This window comes from Engraulis encrasicolus, chromosome 3 (assembly GCF_034702125.1).
Source record: "Engraulis encrasicolus isolate BLACKSEA-1 chromosome 3, IST_EnEncr_1.0, whole genome shotgun sequence".
Taxonomy (NCBI): Eukaryota; Metazoa; Chordata; class Actinopteri; order Clupeiformes; family Engraulidae; genus Engraulis; species Engraulis encrasicolus.
In genome coordinates, this window is record NC_085859.1 from 54,835,345 (window position 1) to 54,840,407 (window position 5,063).

General features: G+C 41.8%; 1 long non-coding RNA gene across 1 annotated transcript; it reads right to left on the reverse strand.

Annotated features, from left to right (window-relative positions):
• Positions 1-532: 532 nt before the first annotated feature.
• On the reverse strand, positions 533-3,571 carry LOC134445534 (uncharacterized). Its single transcript, XR_010034287.1, has 4 exons — positions 3,462-3,571; positions 3,173-3,270; positions 2,116-2,192; positions 533-791 (listed from the first exon to the last, which is right to left on the reverse strand). It is a non-coding gene; the product is annotated as an uncharacterized LOC134445534 (long non-coding RNA).
• Between the last annotated feature and the right edge of the window lie 1,492 nt (positions 3,572-5,063).

Sequence of the window (5,063 nt, forward strand, 5' to 3'; positions counted from 1 at the left end):
TACTGTGCATAGATTTTTTTTTTTATCACACAGCTGAGGCAATATGTTTTTATTGGGTAGCTTTATGCAGCAAAATGTCCATTTCTATTCAGGGCTGGATTGGGCGATAAATAGGGCCCGGGCACTTTCGGATTTAAGGGGGCCCCCTCGTTATTATTAGTGCCGGAGAACTGACTCACCGGTGGGCCCCGCACCCTAATGGGCCCCTATTTTCAGTAATGTAAAAAATAAAACAATGGGGGCCCACGAGGGTGCGGGGCTCACAGGGAAATGCCCGCCATGCCAGATGGCCAGTCCAGCCCTGTTTCTATTCAAGATTTTGACTATCACCATTATTTTCTATTTTCATGGGGCTGGTGGCCCCGGTAGACTTCATCCAAATTTCAAAATATTTTACACAGTGTGTTTTTACTGGGTGTAGAACATTTTTACTATAGGGCCAAGGCCATATCTTTTCATAGGGGGCAACTGATGCACCCTAATGGTGGTGCTAAGCATTCATGAAAAAGGTAACATTACTGAATGGGTAGCATGAATTCTGGAAATAAACAACTAAGAATCTTACACAGTGTACATTTAAAAGCAGTGCAAAAACTGATGAAACAGACGGTTAGAATGAAACAGAAATTTGAAAGTGTACTTCCATTCTGGAAGGTAACAGAGATTAAGAGCATAAACCAAAACAAACACTGCAATGGCCACAGGTACGTTACCAATGTCGTTGAGGACTCTCTGCCGATCACACGCACACGAAGACAATACGTTTCAGCTGGACCGTCCAGATCAACATCCTGGAAAACAGTAAACAAAACCCATGATTGAAGCCGTAAGCGGTATTTGTGGGCGCAAGTTTGGGGCATTTCTAACACACCCAGAGATGGGAAAAGTAGTATAGTAGTATATTTAGTATAGTTTATGAAAGGTATGAGGAGGATGTTGACTTGTGTGCCCTCACACTGCCTGTTTAGGCAATTGAATGTGAGATCAAACTGATGTTCAATTACCTCTCTTCGTTTTTGGTGTGGCTATGACCCCATTCTGGAGTATGTTTCTCAACAGCATCATTGGTAACTACAGTAAAAACTTTGCTTGCATGCAATTTCCCATTGGCAAAATACCAAGTCGCTAACTAACAACGGTGCTTTTGAGAAACAGGGTCATGATCTTTTCACGAGTGTTGGTGAGAAACTTTACACATACAGCTAAGTATACAGTGTGAAAAATTGTTACAATACATTACATTACACTTAGCTGACGCTTTCATGTATTCAAAGCGACTTACATTTATTACTTTTCAGGGTATTGGTTACAGGCCCTGGCGCAATGTGGGGTTAGGTGCCTTGCCTTAGGCACTTTAGCCATGGATGGAGATGTAGTGACAGGTCAGGGGAGATTCAAACCTGCAACCAATAGATTGAAAAAACAACTCTCTAACCACTAGGCCACGGCTGCCCCACCAGCACAATTATTAGTATTTTGAACATATTGGCCCTTTTAGGCACATTGTCAACCAAAAATTGCATGAGAGAGAAAGATATGTCAAACCCCACCCATCCAATGCAAAAGAGTCTGCTCAAAGTTTGGTCTCCTAAGGGGGAATTGTCTAAGGTGAAAGTATGAGAAAACTATTACCCTACAGCACGATCGTATTCCAGAACTAAAACCTATATTGAGTTTAAGTTTTCTTCTAAGATAACTTCTGCTGCTTCAGTAATGCGGCCTTCGCAATGTGCCACAGCAAGTGCAACACCCTCATGGGTAGATAGAGACCTGCAGAGATCTACAAATCAGAGATGACTGGTGTTGGATTGAACGTGAAATTTGGCAAAGGGTTTGTGATGATGTGAGGGTGCTTTAGCAAAGCTGGAATTGGGCAGATTCGTGTTTGCAAAGAACACATAACTGAGGCCAAGATGGCACATCAATGCAAGAAGGTTTGGTGTGTCCTCCAGCAGTGTCCAGAACGTGGATGAGATGCCAGGAGACATGTCAGGTAGCACAGGAGGAGCCCACCAGAGCCCAACAAAATGAGCCTCGCAGGCCACTGATGTGTGCGATCTCCCTATGCCACCTAATAACGAAAAAGACAGATCTAGCTGCCGAGTTGTAACATACCACTTTGTCTGGCTCTTCATTCAGGTAGACCGTCAGCTCCTCAGCATGCACTCCCTCTTCACATCAATGTTGTCAGTCTGCGTATGAGGGCCGGTCAATGTATGCCAGGAAACAAACATGCAGGAAAAACATTTTAACCAACAGGAAGAATAAACGCAGTACAGGTACAACCACATTAAACAAAGGACACATCTCATTTATCTAGTAGCGTAGTGTATCGTTGGTACTGGCAGTGAAGTGGTACAGTACGTCACTGTTTGATATGGCATGGTGCAGCTCTGACACTTTTCCATTAGCCCCAAGTACTCGGTACCATTTCAGCACTCAGCCCTGGTTCCAAACGTACTGAAGTGATGCCAAAATGTGACGTCTGACCTTAAAAAGGTACACTGTGCAGGAAATGGTCAAAAAAGGTACTGCAACAACGCTGCTAATTGAAACTGGGCTGCCTATTGCCAAATTTGACCTTTTCATGAAAGCTTACCAAGTAATAAACTAATATTTTCTAGTATGGCCCAAATACAGTCATTTCTGCAGCTAAAAATGACTATTTCTGGAAATTCAAAATGGCGGACCATGGAGAAGATCCCCCTTTTCATGTATGAAAATAGCAATTTTTCCGTCATAATGAATACTTAGAATTTGATGGTGGTGGTAAGTATTCATGAAAAAGGTAACATCAGTGAATGGGTAGCATGAATTCCGGAAATAAACAACTAAAACTCGTACACAGTGTACCTTTAATTCCCCTGATCATTTCATGGGAATCGCAAGCCAGACAGACATGAGAATCAAATAAAAAAATAAAATAATAATAAAACAGAGCAGCAACCACATCAACTGACCTGCAAAAGACTGTTATAGCATTGCCTAGGACTGCTGTGTGTAAAGCCAGCTGTAGTTAGAACTGAGGTGAAGACAATGAGTTCAAAACTGGCTGAAGGATTGAAATTAGTGGTAGAAATGCAATATGATCCAAGACACCCTACTTCTCCCCATTACATTAGATCTCGAAATTTTAGCATTACTGTGATGCATGGCAGTGTGCATGTTTTACCTGAGTCATGGGCACCAGGATCCTCTGTATCTTCCTTGCATGAGAAGCACCTTTCTTGCTGAAGACCCGGAGCAGTGTTGTTGAAAGACCATCCAGCTCTGAGAAGAAATTCAACAGCAAACCAACTGTCATGATCCTCTTGAACTTGGCACTTAACTTGAAACAGGGCACAAAACACATACCTACAAAATACTTGTAACTTAAGACTTGTGACAAAGGTTACAAAAAGGCCTGATGGTCTTACTAAAATGAGGAAATAAACACACAAAAAAATCAACAAATAACTTACCTCGCACATGTTAAAAAGAGCAAGCCATCTGGATTTAAAAACTGCAATCGTGGGGGCATCACAAATTACTTCATGCCTTCAATGAGCAAAGGTCTTGGTCAGTTGAGCTGAGGACCCAAACTTCTTGAATTTCTGTTGTGACCAGAAAGACAGATAAACTAATATAGGTGAAGGAGACAGCTATGCAGAGAAAAATGTAAAATAATTACAACAGATTTTACACACACACACACACACACACACACACACACACACACACACACACACACACACACACACACACACACACACACACACACACACAAGCTAATAGTCATAGATTAGATACTACACAAGAACTTTCATCACCTTTTTCAGGGGCACCTTGTGAGAGGTAGCTGAGGTGAGGACCCTACAAACATCTTGAATGCTGAGGAATTAATATAGGTGAAAGAGACAGTTATGCAGAGAACAAAAACCCAAATAATAGTAACATATTCTACAAAGAAATTCAGTAAATGATTAATTACAAAAAATAACAAATTAACAGTATTTATATTTGCAACAATATGCATTTCTACCTCACTCAAGGTACAGTATATATTGAATGTAAATGCACTGGAATATCCTAAAGTGATCATTGATACAAAAAACTTGCTATGTCCTTTTTACACAACAAATGTAGAAGATCGAGTTTGAGGGAATGAGGGACAGAAGGGCGTTTGCATGTGTGTTTCACTAGATACTACTGGGATTTACTTTCAACTATTTCAAAGGTCATAGCCAATTAGGCCTACATACATTGGTAAGTGACCCACGACATGAATCAAACCAGCTGCAAACTGCAGCATCTAGTTCTACACACGACGCACCCATTCAAACGCGCACCCATAGACAAGCACACACAGCCCCTTCTGTCTCACGTCTCGTCTTTTTTCAAACCGAAAAGTTCCACCGGCTAATCAACATTTACTGTGGCCGTACACACACAGTCAGACGGAGCAATACCAAAAATCAGCGGTAACTTTACTTCCCCTGTGTCATTTATGTGTGTACAGCTACTGATGGTATCCACGACTGTCCTGGATACATTTGAAATCAGACGCACACGGGTCTCGCAACGTCAATGCATAGAATACAACGTTAATGAACCAGCTGTTGTCACCTAGCATAAATTAGCTAGCTGCCCGTTATGGGCTGCCAGGTAGTTTCTTTCGCTATAACTCGCAAAGTAACCGAAAATAATGTCACACATGCAAACATGCATACAGTACAACATGGGTGACAGCTTCCAAACTCCCAACAATAGTTACAACAAGGAGACTATATCGATAATTAGCCGCTAACCAGTTTGAATTGGTGAGAATTAGCCAGCTAAGCTTACTCTCTTGCTCATAAAACGTATGCCTTGATGCCAAAACTAAGTACACTAACGAAACGGGTGATATAAATGTGATTCTAGGAAAGTCATGATAAATGCAAACAGCCCTACAGTGGTTTACTTTTTTGACTTACCCGCCTTCAGAGTGTCCGCGGATATGTATTCATTCAAAGAACTCGGCAAGCTCGTTGTTTCCGGCTGCCACACACAATCCGCACACTACTGCCACCATCTGTTCTGGC